General features: G+C 40.3%; 1 non-coding gene across 1 annotated transcript; it reads left to right on the top strand.

Annotated features, from left to right (window-relative positions):
* The first annotated feature begins 18781 nt into the window (after positions 1-18781).
* Positions 18782-18888, top strand: LOC141635663 (small nucleolar RNA R71). The gene has a single exon (XR_012540333.1). It is a non-coding gene; the product is annotated as a small nucleolar RNA R71 (small nucleolar RNA).
* The last annotated feature ends 1361 nt before the right edge of the window (positions 18889-20249 follow it).

Genomic DNA, 20249 nt, shown 5'->3' with positions numbered 1-20249 from the left:
CGCCGACAACCACCACCAACGACGCGCTTCGTCCACGCTACCCCATATCCTCAACCACTAAACACCACACCAACACCTTCAGTAACTCTCCCACCCCACCAACCACCACCAACACCTTCCTCGGCCACACCACTGCAACCGCCCGACGCCGGCCACACTAGATCTGGTGTTTTTAGGGGTGGCGGAGGGGTTTTCGAAGGGTTGTGGTGGATTTTTTTAGAATGAATAAGGTGTTTGGGGTCGGGATTGTGGTGTTTGTTGAGGGCGTGAGGCGCGATGATTAGGTTCGCCATGGGGTACCTGAGGAAGATCGTCGGCACCGCTACTTATGGTGGTGTCGGTGTAGATAATGGTGGCAGGTGGTGGGTAATGGTGGTGGAGATGGTGGATGTTGGCTTTTAATTCCCTTTACCTCTAATTGTCAACCAAACACGCAAGTATAATATGGGTGATCCCATTCATTTCCCACTCTTACCCTTTCTTGATTTCATTCTCTTACCCTTTCCCGTACCAAACGCCCCCTAAGTTTATTTTCAGTTTGAGGGAGACTTATGCAATTTTCTTAGAAAACCTAGTGACCTTTAGCAATAACTATGATGCAAGGCTAATTCTCTCCTTCTTGATTCAAAAAAGTTGAAACTCCGGTAATTTCTTGTGAGATTATTAATCCTTTGCTTTATCTTGAGTATTGTTTAATTCCTTGCTTTGATATTCGTTTTGTTATTCATCTTACTTAGGTGTACAACTAATTAAGGTTTATATTAATTCATATGCTAGATTTGATTAAATGCTTAGTTTGAGATTTTAATCTTACCACGGTAGCAATTGTGATTAAATTATCGTACTCAGTTTGTCGTATTTTACTCATAAAAAGGATTTAACTTATGATTTGAATATCGACAGCGTTGTTGGTATTAATTATTTCTATTGCTTTTTCTCAATTGAATGAATGCTTCTAATTACTTGAACTCGAATTGCGTAATTTGTGTTAGTAATAGAAAGGGTGATTAAAGGCAACCGATTTGACTTTCTTCACTAAAATTAGATGAGAAATTGATATTTGATAAAACTGAACTTTATTAGATATCACAATAGATTGCTCAAGGTTGGTAATTGATTGTAGTCAATGTTCGAGTCTTTATTTGGAAGTGGCCGGATACTAGTTTGGGTCAAGATATTTCTCCATATTTGATTACTTATAACATTATTTCTTAATTTCGTTTCATTTTTAGTCTACAAATCAAACTTAAACCCCCCTCTTTCAGACAGTTACTACGATTCTTAATAATCGCTCTTCTCTACACTTTAAATTCATTTACGATTAATCCAATTCCTTGTGGTTCGACCCTTATTTCTGCTTTACTATTTGTTTATTACTAAGGATTTAAGTGATTATAAATTGTAATTTGAGGCATACGACTTTAGTCTGTCACCCTCATACTCCATAAGCCCCGATGCCCAACCTAACGATCCTCCTCCACTCCCACCCCCATGGTAAACACCACTCTCACCCTCATGGGAAGCACTATAATACCCCTCATATTCTAAGGTTATAAGACTTTTTGTGTATGTATAAGTACAAGATAATAGCAAGCTTGAGCAAATGTGTCATACTTGAAAATGTGATCGTTTGTTTTAGAGGCATTTTGAAATGGTCATATCTAGAGTTGTAGAGCTTTGATGAGGGTGATTCAAATTGGAGTTGAAACCTTATTGTCTTAGCTTTCCAACACATGATCAAAAGCACTTCATTCCCATAAGTAACGAAGAAATGGCAGCTATTTGAAAATTAGTGCGCAAAGATGAACTCGCTGAGTAGGACACGCGTTAATTACTTTCCTAATTCCACTCTTTTGTAAATTGATTCTAATATTACTATATTAATCCTAAAATTACCTAGCTCAACCCTATCCCTATATATATACTCCATCACCTGTCACCTTATATTCTATTGCTCACAATTACAAAACACAAAACATAAAGAGGGGAAGAGAAGAAGATAAGAGAGATAAGAAGCCTTTTCATCTTTCATATACAGTAAGTTTCTAATTCCGCTTTAATCAATTGTTTACCTATGTAAGTTAGACCCTTGAACACCGTGGACCGTTAACCACCCTTGACCCCGCTATTGATCGGCGTTGACCACCTTGACCAAGGGTTTGACCATGCGGTTTGAGGGTGATTTTGGGTTATTTTGGAGTAGATTCTTGTCTTAATCGTTATTGTATTGATAGATTAGTAATTGTATGCATATTATAGGATGCTTAGGAGGAGAATTAGTTGACGACCGCTTCTAGTGGATCTTTAATTGTTTTATTTTGGAAAACTTGCGAAAAGGTAGGAAATCTATTCAACAGACTTATTTATTTAATTAATTGGTTAATCGGTTTATGCAAGATGAATTATGTGGATGGTTTTTACAAGATGGATGGTTATTACGGGAATTACTTCTAGTTGGCTGTCTTATGAGCATGTTGTGTTTGTCATTCTATCATGTTATTGGAGTTGGCTTGATTATTATTATGAGATTGGTATTGTGATTATATTCTATTAACGTTAATGGAAGGATGGTGTTGGAGTTGTGAGTTGTGCATAGCAAGAGAGATTGTTACTGCCATGCAAGCATGGTACGTAAGTACTACTGCCAGATAGTTGTGCATAGCACCGAGTGTGCTACTGCCAGTTGTCCATACTACAGAGGGTACTACTGCCAGTTGAGCATGGTACGAAAGTACCACTGCCAGATGGTTGAGCATAGCACGGTGTTAAGGGGGTTGTGCTACTGCTAGTGATGTCAGTGACTTGTATGTAGTATGGTTGGAGGTGGTGATGAAGGTTAATGGTCAGTTGGTTGAACCACTGCTGTTATTTATTTGTTTATTTAATTAATCATTTGGGTTAATATTGCGGTGTAGATATTCCTACTCAACCGTTTTTATGATAGTGTATTCTGTAAACAGCTGTGATGAACCAATTATTAGGGAGCAGATTGACTGACAGGTACTTGAGAGTAGCTGATTTGGGAGCATTGGGACCTGAGCTAGACCTGGACTGTAGCTGTTGTCTAGATCACTTTAGTTTGACTTAATATTGTTTATGTTATTTTATTTATTTCTGCTGCATAGTAAACTGTATTACTATAGTTTAATTTAATCAGTTTGACATTTGTCATAAGACCTTTAATGGTTATTTTATATAATGTACTTTGCTTTGTTATCTTTGTTATTCACTGCCTCGGGAAACCGAGATGGTAACAGTCCTATTGACTTGAGAGGACTAGCTAAAGGCTCCTAAATAAATGGGGTGTTACAAAGTTGTATCATAGCGAACGATCCTTAAATCTAAACCAATGAACAATAATGAACTTAGGATGTGTCTAAATAAAAAGAATCACGGGTAGAAACTATTAGGAGCCCCTCTTAGTGCGGTTAAGAAGCTAGCCTTAATTCGTACCATGTCCCTCTCAGTATTGAACAGAATACCTTAGGGAAGGATAATGAGGGATGGGTAGATTTAAAAGGAATGTTGATTACATATGGGTCTCTTGATGTTTTATGTTAGAAATTTTTCTAACCTTGTTGCTGGGTGCAAAATTGAGGTAAGTTTGATTGCGAATTTGGCTTTGGGCCATAGGCATAAGGGTGTGTAGCATGAATGTTTATTGTTTGGCAGAGCTTGTGACTCATCTTACGGATATATTGAATTGAGTTGACATTGTATATCTTGATAAAACCATGTTAACTTAATTCCTTGGTTGCTATGAATCATTGGATGCATATAATGTGTGCAAGTAGATAATAATTCATGTCTAGTGATATGCGGAAAGTGTTATCCGAAACCATGTTTAGTTATTATTATTAGTTAGCAATTGAAATTATCGTTTTAGGATTGATATTGTATGGGAATTTGCGATACTCATAACATTTTAATATAGTATTTATTAGGAAACTTCGAGCCGAAGTTTGTTTTAGGAGGGTAGAATATGATATTACTAAAACTTCAAGCATGCGGGTTATGGGAGTTGTATTTGATCTGTCAGCATGTGTTCGGGAGGATTAGTTATGATTAACATGTGATCATGTTGGGAATGTGTGCAAATTGTGAAGAATGTAAGCCTGGTTGATTTCTCATATTTTTACCCTTATTTGTTTTTACTGCCGTTTCTTGCCTGTTTATTATCGATGGACGAAATTTTAATATGTGATAGTCATGTGTATTAGATTTTGTTTGCCGTTGTATTCATGCTTAGATGATATACGGTTTAAGAGAAATAAATATTTTAATGGACAGTGGTCAGAATGTTACTTTGCAGTCATGTTTTCGACTTATAATTTTGTAAAATTTGCCATTTAATTTGTACTTATAATTTATGCAAGATTCCAACTTTGCTGTTTAAAGAATTCGTATACATTTTCAAATTGATAATCCACATTAAATCTTGATGTCTTGATATTTAATGGTGATTTTTGCAAGTTGACCGAAATTTGTAACGATATGCTAATAAAATTCTATTCAGGCTAATTGAGTTGTAAAAATCCTTATAAATTGACTATTTGAGCTATGGAATTAATTCTTGTTCTAATATGTCGGTAACTCTATGTATTTTCTAAAAAACATAAAAACTCAAGCAATAGTCAAGCGGTTATTTATTGGTGATTTTTGAAATTTGAAGCATGTTTTCTAACATTTGTAAATGTATGATTTAACGACAAGATTTTAATAAAATTTCTTAATCGTTGCATGGAATTTGATAATGTGTTCTAATAGTGTGCTTACATGATGTCAATGGTGTGATCATTAAATATATGCATTGATATTCGGCGAAAGGAAAATTTTATTTGGGAATACTGTTGGCATGGTGTTACGAGTATACGTTGTATGGATTGAATTGATTCCCCAATTGAATTGAGCTTAGGGAATGACGATAGTAAGTTAGAGTTACGAGGACGTAACTCTTTCTTTTCGGGGGCAGAGAATCGTGCACTATCAGTAGTTAGTTGTTGGTTATATAACTGGTTAAACTTCGGGACGAAGTTTGTTTTAAGGGAGGTAGAACGTAATACCCGCTATCTTTTGGTTGCATTTTGTTGGGTAAGACCGTGTTATTTGGTTTAGTGGTTTCTATTTTGACATTAATGTCGGGTAGTGTGGTAAACTTCGGGGATGAACTTCTTTTAAAGGAGGGAAGACTGTAATACCCCTCATATTCTAAGGTTATATGACCCTTTGTGTATGTATAAGTACAAGGTAGATTGTGAAAGACTAATATCAAGCTTGAGCAAATGTGTCATACTTGAAAATGTGATCGTTTGTTTTAGGGGCATTTTGAAAGGTCAAATCTAGAGTTGTAGAGCTTTTATGAGGGCGATTCTAATTGGAGCTAAAATCTTATTATCTTAGCTTTCCAACACATGGTCAAAAGCTTCGTTCCGATAAGTAACGAAGAGATGACAGCTGTTTGAAAATTAGTGGGAAAGATGAACTCGCCGAGTAGGACACGCGTTAATTACTTTCCTAATTCAACTCTTTCGTAAATTGATTCTAATTATTATATTAATCCTTAACTTACCTAGCTCAACCCTATCCCTATATATATATACTCCCATCACCTATCACCTTATATTCTATTGCTCACAATTACAAAACACAAAACATAAAGGGGGAAGAGAAGAAGATTAGAGAGATAAGAAGCCTTTTATCTTTTATCTACCGTAAGTTTCTAATTCCGCTTTAATCAATTGTTTAAAAATGTAAGTTAGACCCTTGACCACCGTGGTCCGTTGACCACCCTTGACCCCGCTATTGATTGGCGTTGACCAGGCGTTTACCACCTTGACCAAGGGTTTGACCATGCGGTTTGAGGGTGATTTTGGGTTATTTTGGAGTAGATTCTTGTCTTAATCGTTATTGTATTGATAGATTAGTAATTGTATGCATATTATATGATGCTTAGGTGGAGAATTAGTTGAGTACGGCTTCTAGTTTATCTTTAGTTGTTTTATTTTGGAAGAATTGTGAAAAGGTAGGAAATCTACTCAACAGACTTGTTTATTTAATTAATTGGTTAATCGGTTTATGCAAGATGAATTATGTGGATGGTTGTTACAAGATGGATGGTTATTACGGGAATTACTTTTAGTTGGCTGTCTTATGAGCATGCTGTGTTTGTCATTCTATCATGTTATTGGAGTTAGCTTGATTATTATCATGAGATTGGTATTGTGATTATATTCTATTAACGTTAATGGAAGGATGGTGTTGGAGTTGTGAGTTGTGCATAGCAAGAGAGATTTCTACTGACAGGCGAGCATGGTACGTAAGTACTACTGCCAGATAGTTGTGCATAGCACCGAGTGTGCTACTGCCAGTTGTGCATACCACGGAGGGTACTACTGCCAGTTGAGCATGGTACTAAAGTACCAGTGCCAGATAGTTGAGCATAGCACGGTGTTAAGGGGGTTGTGCTACTGCTAGTGATGTCAGTGACTTGTATGGAGTATGGTTGGAGGTGGTGATGAAGGTTCATGGCCAGTTGGTTGAACCACTGCTGTTATTTATTTGTTTATTTAATTAATCATTTGGGTTAATATTGTCGTGTAGATATTCCTACTCAACCGTTTGGTTGATAGTGTATTCTGTAAACAGCTGTGATGAACCAATTATTAGGGAGCAGATTGACTGACAGGTACTTGAAATTAGCTGATTTGGGAGCATTGGGACCTGAGCCAGATCTGGACTGTAGCTGTTGTTTAGATCACTTTAGTTTGACTTAATATTGTTTATGTTATTTTATTTATTTCTGCTGCGTAGTAAATTGTATTACTATAGTTTAATTTAATTAGTTTGACATTTGTCATAAGTCCTTTAATGGTTATTTTATATAAAGTACTTTGGTTTGTTATCTTTGTTATTCACTGCCTCGAGAAACCGATATGGTAACAGTCCTATTTACTTGAGAGGCCTAGCTAAAGGCTCCTGAATAAATGGGGGTATTACTGGCATCACCCATACCTCCTTGATAAGTATCGCCAAAGAAACTCCCGGTGGTATAGTGAGGTCCCGCCCAAGGACCAAGCAAGTGTCCATCACCGTGAGGGACTTTAGTACCCCATTCCGAGGGTTGGATACCATAAGCTTTGAAGACCCCTGAAGTGTTACCATCCCCGGACCAAAAGCTAGGGCGTTGAGTGGGTCTTATACCTTGGTTGTAGGTGAACTCATGCATATCCCTTAGGAGTAAGGAGTGGTTCTCCTCTTAATAAAGTCCGCCATGGGGTATTGGAGATCATAGGCTGACGGGGGTTAGGTGTATCCCTCGGTGTATGATGGCATACGGATAGAATGTCTAGGAGGGTCATGGAGTAGCGAAGGCTCTCGCATATAAGAAGTGTTGGAGTATGTGTCCTCAACAATAGTGCGATCACATGATTTAAAATCATAATTAAATCTCATAATAAGAATACGTAAGGGACGATTCATTATATAGTCAACTGATCAACATTAATCGGTAACGATTGGCTTGCTAGAGTTTGACGTTACTGTTGTAGGACGGTGGTGGTCAGTTGATCCCTTAAGGTCACACCTATAGGATGATGCCCTAATAAGTAAAGTTAATTAGTTGTATATTGATACAAGTTAATTAATTCCTTAAATAAGAACAATTTATATTTATGAGAGGAAATATGTATCTTATTGTAATTTGATTAAATAAGATTCAATTTAGTGAATTAATATATTGAGGTTTTATAATTATTTCAAGGTAGAGGTAATTAGTAATTTACATTTACAAGAGGTTGTAAATTTAACTAACTAGCTATTATGGGGACCCATTATATGTTGATATAATGGTAAAATATTACTCAATAAGTTGAGTGATTATGTGTTTATTAATTTGTCACATAATTGTTGTATGATCAAATTAATATTTAATTATGTAAGATAATTAAACATAAGACTTATAAGTATTTGTGGGACAAATATTATAAGTCAAAAATAGACCCATATGCACTCATGTGCACCGTCCAAAGGGTGAGCATGCTTGATTTTTAAGTTTTGTCATTTTGTTGTTGGAAAGATGCTCCAATATCTTATGACACACTTTATAAGCTAGCCTACTACCTACATATAAATTATTATTGCATGTGATTTTTGGAGAAGACCAAAATTCTTTATAATAGAGCATTTGGACGGTACATACACCATACATGAGTGTGGACAACGCCCGCGGGATATGCGTCCGCGGGATCCACACTAGGCATTATCGACTCGAGGTTCTTTTGAATCGAATTAAGACAAATTAGAGTCGCCACCAAGTTTTATGGGAACTTGGAACCGTTCAAGTCAACTTTACACCTTTCATCGAAAAGCATAAAGCCAATCGACTACGAGTGATTAAAGATAAAGACTTGTACCCTATATCACTCGATTTGAATGACTCTCGTAATCCAATGGTATTTAGACGGATCCACAAACCATAGATCTTGAGTAAGGGGTGAGGGTACGTGTTAGGAAGCCCATAAGGACACCTAACCCCGCCCGTCAATAACGGCCTCTACTAAGTTAAGTATCGGATTTCAAACAAGGTCGTAGCTACTGCAATATATGATATGCAAACATCGTTTTAAAACCCTAACATGTGAAGTTTCTATGTCGATTTAGATGCAACTAAACTAACTTCGTCAAAGTTGTAATTTAGCATGTGGGTTGATTGATCTAACCACACATAAAACGAAACAAACAAGGCTTAAGGGGAATGGGGGAGCCGTTGGGATCTACCCTATTACAACCCAGGCATTTCATGCCGACACAACAAGAAATTAAGATACAACTCGATCTAAATACAATTGCTATATACGACATCATACACGACACCCTACACTGCCAATCCGGCATAGGAAAACGTGCACAAGGGGTGGCCCACGGTTTACATAACTCACGGCCTTGGGTCACTCCTCATAATGCGTGCTTTCGCTTAATCTCATCGAATTAGACATTAGGCCACACACCAAAGCATGCATTAGCATAAATCGGGCCATGTCGCTTTAAACAACATGCGATTTACTACGCTCCTACATGAATTGGAGCATAACTATCTAACCAAATAAGACTAAGGTTTTTGTAAATCATTTGACTCGACCAAATAGAAAACTAATTACAAACGAATTACAAGAAATGACTCCATAAACAAAAGGTAATTACAAAATACGAAACAACGATGAACAAATGATATAAAGAAGAAGCAAGAAAGACAAAAGACACGGCCACACCCACGACCACCCTAGTTCCTAGGTTAGGTTCATTAGGTTAGATAGATTTGCAAAGCGATATGGGATACACATTGGAAATCGATGATAAAAGAGATCACAAGGCTTCGCCTAAAACCAAACGCTCTACACGGCCTAAAGGGTCAAATTAGGTCAAGTTCGCTAATTAAATTAACTCGTCGAGTGTTAATAAGAAGGTGCTAATCACGCACTCTTATACTAGCGAGAAATCATGTGAAAGGAGAGATGTATTCAATTAAGTTATAGAATTGTTAACTGATTTTAATGCTTGTGTCGAAGCACCATAACATGTCTAATTAGGTTATTTAATCAATCTAAAGTCATCTAACTGAATCATATGTTAACAGTCAGAGGTCGAACTAACATGCAACGGGTCCTAGGGCAGGTCGAATTGAACGAAACAAACGAGGGGTCAAAAGCGAGGAACGAAGTTAGAATCCATTTTATTAATGCCCTACCTTGAACACGAGGATATGTAAATGAGAAGAGGGATACGACCGACCGATGTGACGGATTTCTTTCCCGACTCAAGTCAACGCGGGTGTTCATGGTGGTACTTTAACTCGTACTCAAACTAACTAGTTGACACGGCTATCGCAACCCTATCAAAGATAAAACCAAACGGTCCCAACTAAAATGTAGCAGAGGCAGTCGAGTATCGAATCCACAGGGTTTTGTTTGAATTGGTTTCTAAACTACGAGATTAAGGGAAAGAGAATTAAAGAAAAGAGCAGTAAGACAAGGAAAATCGGTTTAAACTATCAAGAGAGAAGGGACATATCGGGAATTCGGTTCACTATGGTAGTCCAGTGACTCAGCTGTAAACGATTCAGACGAACTAACGTGAGACGGATGTTGAAAGGTCCTTTCGGTCCACTTTCTATCCTAAAATACCACTAACTTAACTTTCATCCTCATTAGGGTAGTCTACTGTTTATAGCAGGCCTATTTAGTCCAATCTTTCGATCCAGGATTAATTTTACCCAGATTAAAGGGTGACATAGAAGCGTGCAATCAACTAAGTCGAATAAATACAATTAAATTGCCATAGTGACAGAGTCTCATAATCAATTCGTCTAATTCATTTACTACATCGTCACATTTCTACCGCAGATCCCCTAATCCGGACATGAAAGGGATTTAGCTACTCATATTACTAATTAAACTATCAGCAAATAATTTTCCAGCAGTAAACATAATGAAAGAACAATTAAAAAGCATAAAAGTAAATTAGGGCAAAAGGAATAATGAGACAAACAAGAAATTAAAGCAACAAAAGATTAATTATTATTAAAGGAAGAGAAAGGAATTACAATCCAAGCGATTCCGGCGTAAAGAACACAAAATCCGAGTAAAAGCAATCCCGAAATAAGGTTACAGTGAAGAGGAATAAAGCTACGTAACAAGTTTACAGTAGAGAGTTTTCTAATCTGAAAGATGGGTAAAAGAGATGCCTAATAACCTAGTTAACATAGGTTTAAATAGAAAGGTAACTTAAATTCTCGAAATAAAACATCACACGGGCTGTTTAAAGCCCACAGTCCACGAAACCACTCGATCGAGTGGATTAAAACTACTCGATCGAGTAAATCCTCAGCAAAAACTGCTCGATCGACCAGAAAGTCACTCGATCGAGTAGTTGGTCTTTCTGCAAGCTAAGGGTCGAGCAGTACACTGCTCGATCGAGCACTCTGGAGTGTAGAAACCACTCGATCGAGTGCTTCATCTTCATTTCAGCTCACGTCTCCGCCCAAGTGCCTCGTAATGCGTGCCACGACGCTTCCAAATGCAGTATCTCACTCTGGAACAATCCCGTCTCCTCTAAATGCATGCGAAAAGGACGAAAAAGGGTACGGTTCCACTACTTTCGCGTTCATTTCTACAAAATGGACAAAACGAACCAAAGTAGCCAATTCGGGGCAAAATACCATAAAAATAGTATAAATATGCATAGAAATACGTGCTGAAATAGGCTAAAAAGACTATACATTAGGCACGTATCAAATCTCCCCAAACCAAACCTTTACTCGCCCTCGAGTAAACTCAAAACTATATACTAATGGAACGGAAAAATAACTCAGAGCTAGCTTAACTTGTCTACTTGAACCAATTTAATGCAACAAAAATTAACGATTAAAGCTAAGCAAGTCAAAACGCAAACGAATTATGTCGCTCGTAAATATAGTCGACCTATCGACCTTGCAAGACCAACAAAATCGGACTCTCACGTGGTCACTCTTCTCTCATGAAGCAAAGGGTGAATGTTATATGTAGAAGAGAGAAGAAAAAAACAGTCACTCACCTAACTGCGACCTACATAGCATGCATGCAACAAAAAATGAAAGACAATTCAAGTACTATTGCACACACTCCAACCAATAATGTCCGTCACAGCCGAGGGCTTGCAAATAATTTGGGAATAGTGAGGTTCAGGTGAGAAAAGGCAAAACATGTTATGGAAATGTGGGGGTAAAAGCGTCAAGCTAGTTCCTAACAGGACCATAATGAAACCATCCAAATCTCAACTGACTAAAAGACTAAGTACAAGTGCCCTTCATTTGGCACAAAACTCACTAGACTCAAAACACAATCTCCTCAAAAATATAGGATAAGAATAGAGGAGTCAGACGGTCACAAACTTCCGTTTTTTAAACACCGTCTGAAATGGTTAACTGAAACAAACAACCTTTTTTTTTAACTTCTTTTTCTTTCTTTTTTTCTTCTCCTGTTCACGTTCAGCTCTTTCTTTTTTCATCATTTTTTTTTTCGTTTTTTTTTCTTTTTTTTTTCACTTTCACGTTTTTCTCTTTTTTTTTTCAATAGTTTTTTCTTTCTTCCTTTTCCTCCTTCCTCTATACTTACACCAACTCCAAAACAAGAAACACGGACCAAAGTGCAAAGGAAAAATATACCGCAGAAGAACATACTAACTAGCTTGACTAGGCAGGCTTAGTTTGGGATGTAGCTAATGGGTCAAAAGGCAATTTTGGCTTATGTGGAGCTAAATGGGTGAAAAGTAATAAGAAAGGGAAATTTGCAAGACCCTCCCTGCATTTGACACTAACCACAAACCCGAATATGTGCATTTGACGAGAAATTGAATGTCATAAATGTGCAAAAAAGACGAACATGCTATGTAAGGAGTACTACTCAAAATTCCTAATGAACTGGTCATGAATGTCACCAGTTATGGCTCTAAAAAACTCAGAATTTTTAAGTAGTTTGCCAATTTATAGGTCAAGTCTAAACAGTCAGCTTATATTTGAAAGTAAATTGTAGACTATGCGTATGACAAGCTAAAAACTATCAATAAAGTGCAAGGCTCAAGTAAATTGACAAGTTATAGTGCATTGTCATCATGGGAATCTACCGTTCCGACTCAACCTATATGCAAAAATAAACGTGAAATTTTTTTGAATTTTTGTAATTTTCTAATTTTTTTTTGATTTTTTTTTGAAAATAAACAACAATGCAAAGCTGAAAAATAAACGTGAATGCAAAAAGACAGATGCAAATGCAGACTCAAAAGGATGCAATATACCCTCCCCAAACCAAAACGGACAACGCCCTCGTTGTCCTCCAGCATACACCAGCAAAAATATGGGGGAACGGGAGTATACAACCAAAAAGCAAAATAAAGACAATAAAGAAAGGAGACGAAATAAAAGAGTGAAAAATACATACAAAAGACGAACTTCCCCAAACCAGCCAGAAAACTGGGGAAGTGAGTAGACCAGTAGCTACTCGTCGGCGTCGTCGCCGCTGCTGTCTCTATCTCCGTCCACCCGGTACAACGGGTCGCTCTCCTCCTCTCTCCTCTTCCGCTCCTCCTCCCGTGCTCTCTCCACCACCACCTCTGGGTCCTCGTCCTCCTCCTCCTCGTCAGAAACCGGGTACCCCTAAGCTGGGTACTGGAAGAAGGAAGGGTGTGGCCAACCCTCCAGGATCGGTCTGTGTCGCCGCAAGTGGTACTCGTACAGAGGGTGTAAGGCAAGAGTCATGTCCCTCTCCATACGAGTCTGACGCTCTGCAAGCTCGATCAACAAACCGTAAACTGCGCCCCCTTGGCCCTGGACCGCGGGCGCTACAAAGGGAGGAGGTGGTCTAAAAGTAGCCGGGAAGACCGACTCAGCATGTGTCTGGTCAGTGGGAGGTGGAGCAGGAGTAGGAGTGGTAGTAGTAGTGGGAGTAGGGGTCCGATCGGGAGTAGCCGTGGAAGGCTGGGTACTCCCGGAGGGTGTGGACCTCTCTCCAGTCTCAAGTCGCCGCTTCTTGGCGGCGGGTGCATCAGGAGGTGGATGTGGTCGGAGTGGAAGGTGAAGTTGAGGCAGTGGTGGCAGACGGTGGCTTTACTTTACCACGAGGTAAGGGCTCAAGACGGGGAGACTGTCGCAAGGTAAGTCAACAGACAAGGAGCCGTCAATCTTCCAAGTCCGGTGGTCTGGGGTCAGCCAATGCTGAGCGAGCATGGCGTCCAGACTCAGTAACCTCTCTCCCGTGAGGTACTGCAAGTCACGAGGCCAGGTGGGAAAAAGGCGATGGGCAAGAATGGTGGCTATGCCACCGCATGCAATGGTTCCCGCCTCCTTCTTCCCCTGGTCATGGAGGTACTGTGCGGTCAAGTAGGCTATGTTGAAGGTAAAAGGACCCTCACAGTTGACGTTTAGATAACCGCCCAGGATGGAGAGCTCGGTGTTGGTAATGTTATTCGGCCGAAAATAGAGCTCCCCATCAGTCTAAGAAAACAACGGACGGGGAAGGTGGGACGATGGAGCTTTCGCTCCCGGAAAGTGGTCCTGGGGCCGAGACCGCCAAACTGACGGTAAACCTTCCTCGAGTCCGATTTCACGCCCGAGGAGGTAAGGTCAAGTAACCTACCAAACTCCGCTAGAGGCATCGGAAAAGTCCGGTTAAACAACCGAGAAGGAGACCGAAAGACCGCTTCGGGGTCGGTCTCATGTGCATCCTGGGGGAGAAGGTAAAAGAGCTGAGAAACTCGAGACTCAGCTCTAAGAAGGTGTGGCCTCTCATAGTAATGAGCCCAGGCATCCCCGTGACCCGTAGTAAAGTACAGACTGACTCGTAAATGCCGAGTTTATCTAACGCCGATTTATCCAAAAATCGGGAAGGCACATGTACACACTTCAGCAGGTTATAAAATTTCTCACGGTGTAAAGCGTTAACGAATAATACCTGCGGATAGTCTGGGTGAGAGTCGAGGGAGGTGTCCCCTCGAACTGTAACTGTCCCAGAAGTAGAAGCAGAAGCAGAAGCCGCAGCTGTAGAAGTGCTAGGAGCGGGAGTAGAGGTAACAGGAGCTGGCGTAGCTCGAGACTGTCTACGACCCCGGCCTCTGGAACGCAAGGCAGTGGCCCTCTCTCGGATGGTGTAAGGAACCAGGGCAGCTCTGAAGGCAGCTGTGGCTGCTGGTGAGTCCGCCACAGGTGTAGAAGTGGTGGCTGGTGTACAGGTAGTGGCTCTTGTGGTCACCGCTGAAGAGGAACTAGCAGCAGTGCTAGCTGTGATGGTGACCGTAGAGGAAGTGGTAACCTGAACTGAGCTCGCAGCTGAGCTCACTGGAGTAAAAACCGTCCCTGCAGCTGATACAAGGAAAACTGGGGCTGCAGTGCGGAGGCAGTGGCAACAGCAGGGGCCACTGTCTCCCTCAAAGATGGACTGGAGGTGGTACTGGCAGAAGGCAAGGTAGTAGACTCCATCCTGTAAACATAGGGCAGAGTACACGATAAGAAAACATCTGCTAACCGTGGCTAAACAACACATAAAACCAGCATGTCACAGCATGTGTGTCCTCTACTAGTCGAAAAATTCGACTTTACAGCACATAAATCCCAACAATCCTCAAAAAGTTCGATTGGCAGCATATAAAGGCGATAGGGGACGGGAAAAGCAGTTAACAACAGCAGCACATAAGTAACACTGAGGTTAACTAAAGCAATGCAGCGTAAGAACCGTCTGACAGTCGAAAAATTCGACTAAGGTAGCCCTAATCGCGAGATTTTTGCACAAAGTTCGAACGGAAGCATGTTAGGCATCGACAGGGTGTGATAACAGTCTAAAACAGCAGCAATTAAACGACAAAGAAACTAATTTAGACGGATTACAGTAGTAATAACCAAGTGACAGTCGAAAATTCGACAGTCCTGCACCCATATCGCAAAAATCTCATGTGGAAATCGAACTAAGCATGCAAAACAGCGAGGAAGGGGAATTATGATCATCAAGCAAGAAGAATAAGGGCAATAAACTCAATTAAAATCGAAAAATCGACCAACAATGGGTATTCGAACCCTAATTCCGATTTTTACCTCATAAAATTCCAAGCAATCGAAATTAAAATGCAAGAAGGTAAAAGAAGCACATACTTGATGAGGATGATCCTACAAATGCAAATAATCTTTAAATAAACAAGCAACAATGGCGATTTTTCAGCTTAAAACCGCAAACCCTAAAACCCTTTTGAACTCGCGAAAATGAACACAAACAAGGGTGAATTTAAGGGGCTTTTGAAGATTAATGTGCAAACAATGAAATGTAGGAAGCGGATTTGGTGATTTGGGCAAGAAAATGGGGATTTGGGGATGAATATTATCGCATAAGGGGAAGGGTTAGACGGAATTAGGGGATGAAATGAATTAGAAAACAAGATTAAGAGTTTAAGGTTAGAAACTCCCTGCATCCTACTCATTTCCACTCGATCGAGTGGTTTTAAACTACTCGATCGAGTTCTTTAGTGATCCAGCTGCTTGGTCGAGTAAAATTTTACTCGATCGACCAATCCCCTTTATTGCTTTACTCGATCGACCGGAAAAAGCACTCGGTCGACCAATTTTCTACTCGATTGAGTACAAAAAGTACTCGATCGAAGACTTTTCTCGCGTATGCTCTTGAATTTCGTCTTTTTCTTCCTTGGAATGCGTAAAACTTCCCCAAACCTGCATAAAAACACACGCAAAAATTTCCCAATATACCAAATACGCATAAGAACAGTCTATAGTCTTACGTCGACGCTAAAATTTGTCTAGAACTAATTGTCCTAATTAAAACGCAATAAAACAAATTCAAAAGAAATTCAAAAATTATCTATTACAAAGTGTTACACGGGGCATTTCCCCGTTTAATTCCCAACAAATTTCAGTAGCCCCTTGGTGGGCTCCTGATTGGAGGACGTCACCTCAGCAACATTGACTGTTCTCTTTAGCTTCCATGAGCATGAATTATCACTTGAAACGGTAGAAGGGGAGTAGTTCACATCCACGTAAGCGCGAACTTTCCTCGTCCTTGCTCCTTTATCACCAGCTTTAGTGTCATCATCCTCAATTTGATTGATAATAATTGCACCATGTCCTTTGACAGCTCCTTCATTGGTTTCATCTGTACCTGCAGCAAGGAAAACAGACAAACTTTCCTCCTTTTTGCTCTCAGTCTGAGGCAGAGGGTTAACAATAGCAGCACAGTTCTCCAAATTTTCATCTGGAGTGTCAATAATAGGATCAATAGAAGAGAGAGCATTGCAAGGCTGGGCTTGCATGGGAGCTCTCTGGAACTTAGACTGATGAAAAATCAGCTCCTTGTCCCCTACCTGAAAGGTCAAAGTCTTTCCCCCGACGTCAATAACTGCACGGGCAGTAGACAAAAATGGTCTTCCTAAAATTATAGGGGTGTGTGCATCTTCGGGGATGTCTAAGACAACGAAATCAACGGGAATAAAGAACTTCCCGATCTGAACAGGTACGTCTTCTACTACACCTAGTGGCCGTGATAAGCTACGGTCGGCCATCTGGACAGTCATGTTGGTGCAACTCAGCTTTGTCAAACCAAATCTCTTAGCCAGAGACAACGGTAAGACACTCACGCTAGCGCCTAAATCGCATAGCGCGTTATCAATTAAATGCATACCGATATGACACGGAATTGAAAAACTACCCGGGTCTGATTGCTTAGTGGGTAACTTGTTTTGAAATAAGGCTGACCCCACCTCAGTCAAAGCTACGGTCTCACTATCATTAATAGTCCTCTTACATGCTAAAATTTCTTTCATAAACTTTAAATAAGAGGGTACCTTTGTCAGCAATTCAGTGAACGGCACAGTGACTTCCAAGCTCTTCAGAAGTTCGACAAATTTGCCGAATTGTTGATTAGCTTTCGTATTCTGCAGCCGCCTCGGAAAAGGAACCGTGATAGGTATCTCGAGTCCCTTGTTTCTCGCTTCCAATGTATCTTCCGGTGCAAGTTCTCAGTATCCTTTGACGCTTCTTACCTCTCGAACGAGGTCTTTTAGGTGATATCTCACTTAAACGAGCACTAGCAGGCTCTCAAATAAGCTTCCCGTCATCAATACTACTCGATCGACCAATTTGCTCACTCGATCGAGCAGTTTCTTCATCAATGTCAGTCGATCGAGTACAATTTCCACTCGATCGACCAACTCCACTTTCTGCTTCACTCGATCGAGTAGATAAACTACTCTATCGACCAACCTGTTCTTCCTGTTCACTCGATCGAGTGGAAAAACCACTCGATCGAGGACTTTCATCTTGATTCTACTCGATCGAACACGATTTGATCGATCGAGCAACCGCTTTGTCGTGAGCTCTTTTTCTCGATGTAACACATTCACCATCAGTCTTAGACTTCCTCGGGTCTTATTTCGACACTTCCGGTCCCTCATAAGAAAGACCGCTTCTCAATTCTATCAGATGTACCGTCTCATTTGGATTCTTCTCATTTTGAGTCGGTAAATGACCCTGCTTTCTTGAGGATTGATTTGCGGCTAGTTGGGCAACTTGAGTTTCAAGTGCCTTAATAGACGCGTCCTTCTGTTGATTTTGTTGATCACTCAGCTGCAACTGCTTTGTAATGGATTGCAACATAGAGTTTATCTCACCTATTTCACTCACCCCACCGGAAGATGATGCACCTTGGTTAGGAGGATTGAAAGAAGGAGGCTTCTGAAAGCCTTGTTGATTCTTGTGTGGAGGAATATACGGCTGCTGCTGGTGTGGAGGAGCGGTAGGATTTTGCACATTTTGACTACTCCACCTCAAAATGGGGTGGATGTTCGGCTCGTAATAAGTGTTGTTCTGCCTGTAATGTTGAAAGGCAGCACAAGACTCATAGGAGTTGGGACAATGATCTGAAACATGTCCCTCTCCTCCACATCTTCTACAGACGAAAGGACCGTCAGTCACAGCATTCACCTGATACATCCCCCCTTTGGAAGCTCCTCCCAACTCATATTTGTCAAATCTCGCAGTAAGAGCTTCTAGTGCAGCTACAAAAGAAGATTCAGTAGCTCTTCTTTGATTGCCTCTGGAGTTCCCATATTCAGCCTTATGGGTGGCCAAATCATCAATGATCTTCCACCCCTTAGTCTCTCCCATGTTCTCAGCAAATCGGCCATTGGTCAAAGATCCAAAATAGCTCTCTGATCGTCGTACAGCCCATTATAGAACTGATTGCAAAGACTCCATTTTTCAAACCCATGGTGCGGGATGGTTCGCACCAGCTTCTTGAAACGGACCCATGCTTCATGGAAGTTCTCATCAGGCCCTTGTTTAAAGCTCGTGATCTGAGCTCTAATGGCAATAGTCTTCGAGGCGGAAAAGTACTTCTTGTAAAATGCTAAAGCTAGCGAATTCCAGTCAGTTACCCCATGAGCTTCCCGGTCTAGATCCCTATACCACTCCCTTGTAGCATCACGGAGTGAGAAAATAAACATAGTTTCTTTTATCCGATCGGGGTCACGCTGATTGGTGGGGGTATGGAGCAAAGAATAATCGATAAAGGTCTCCATGTGCTTAGCTGCATCTTCATTTGCAGCTCCCCCGAACTGGTTCCTTTCAACTAAGTTGATATAAGAAGGCTTCGGTTCGAATTTTCTTGCCTCCCCTGGTAGTACAAATTCCTTATAGAGATTCGCAGCTGTCGGTTCAGAATGACTGGCAATGGTTGCTTCTTCGGCCATAACTGGAAAATCCGGAGATGTGACGGTTTCGGCTGAAGAAGTGGAAACAGGAGAAGAATGTGGATCCTCCTCAAATAGCTCGTTCTCAAAGTAATTTGACAGAGTACTCAGCTCTTCCTCTGTCGGCAATACCCTTTGTGATCGCCTCAACTCGCGCAGAGATTTCTCAAGCTCAGGATTATAAGGCAATAATTCACCGCCCTGTGACCTGCGCATAAGAGGAAACTACAAACCGGATATAAGAATAGTCTAAGGAACGGATTAAACAATTGCCTCCCCGGCAACGGCACCAAAATTTGACACGGCTATCGCAACCCTATCAAAGATAAAACCAAACGGTCCCAACTAAAATGTAGCAGAGGCAGTCGAGTATCGAATCCACAGGGAGGTAATGTAACTATCAGCTGTCTAGTTCTAGTCCTAAAGTAACAATTGAGGGTTTTGTTTGAATTGGTTTCTAAACTACGAGATTAAGGGAAAGAGAATTAAAGAAAAGAGCAGTAAGACAAGGAAAACCGGTTTAAACTATCAAGAGAGAAGGGACATGTCGGGAATTCGGTTCACTATGGTAGTCCAGTGACTCAGCTGTAAACGATTCAGACGAAATAACGTGAGACGGATGTTGAAAGGTCCTTTCGGTCCACTTTCTATCCTAAAATACCACTAACTTAACTTTCATCCTCATTAGGGGTAGTCTACTGTTTATAGCAGGCCTATTTAGTCCAATCTTTCGATCCAGGATTAATTTTAGCCAGATTAAAGGGTGACATAGAAGCGTGCACTCAACTAAGTCGAATAAATACAACTAAATTGCCATAGTGACAGAGTATCATAATCAATTCGTCTAATTCATTTACTACATCGTCACATTTCTACCGCAGATCCCCTAATCCCGACATGAAAGGGATTTAGCTACTCATATTACTAATTAAACTATCAGCAAATAATTTTCCAGCAGTAAACATAATGAAAGAACAATT

Source organism: Silene latifolia, chromosome Y, assembly GCF_048544455.1.
Source record: "Silene latifolia isolate original U9 population chromosome Y, ASM4854445v1, whole genome shotgun sequence".
NCBI classification, from domain to species: Eukaryota; Viridiplantae; Streptophyta; class Magnoliopsida; order Caryophyllales; family Caryophyllaceae; genus Silene; species Silene latifolia.
This window is presented reverse-complemented; position numbering and strand designations above follow the sequence as displayed.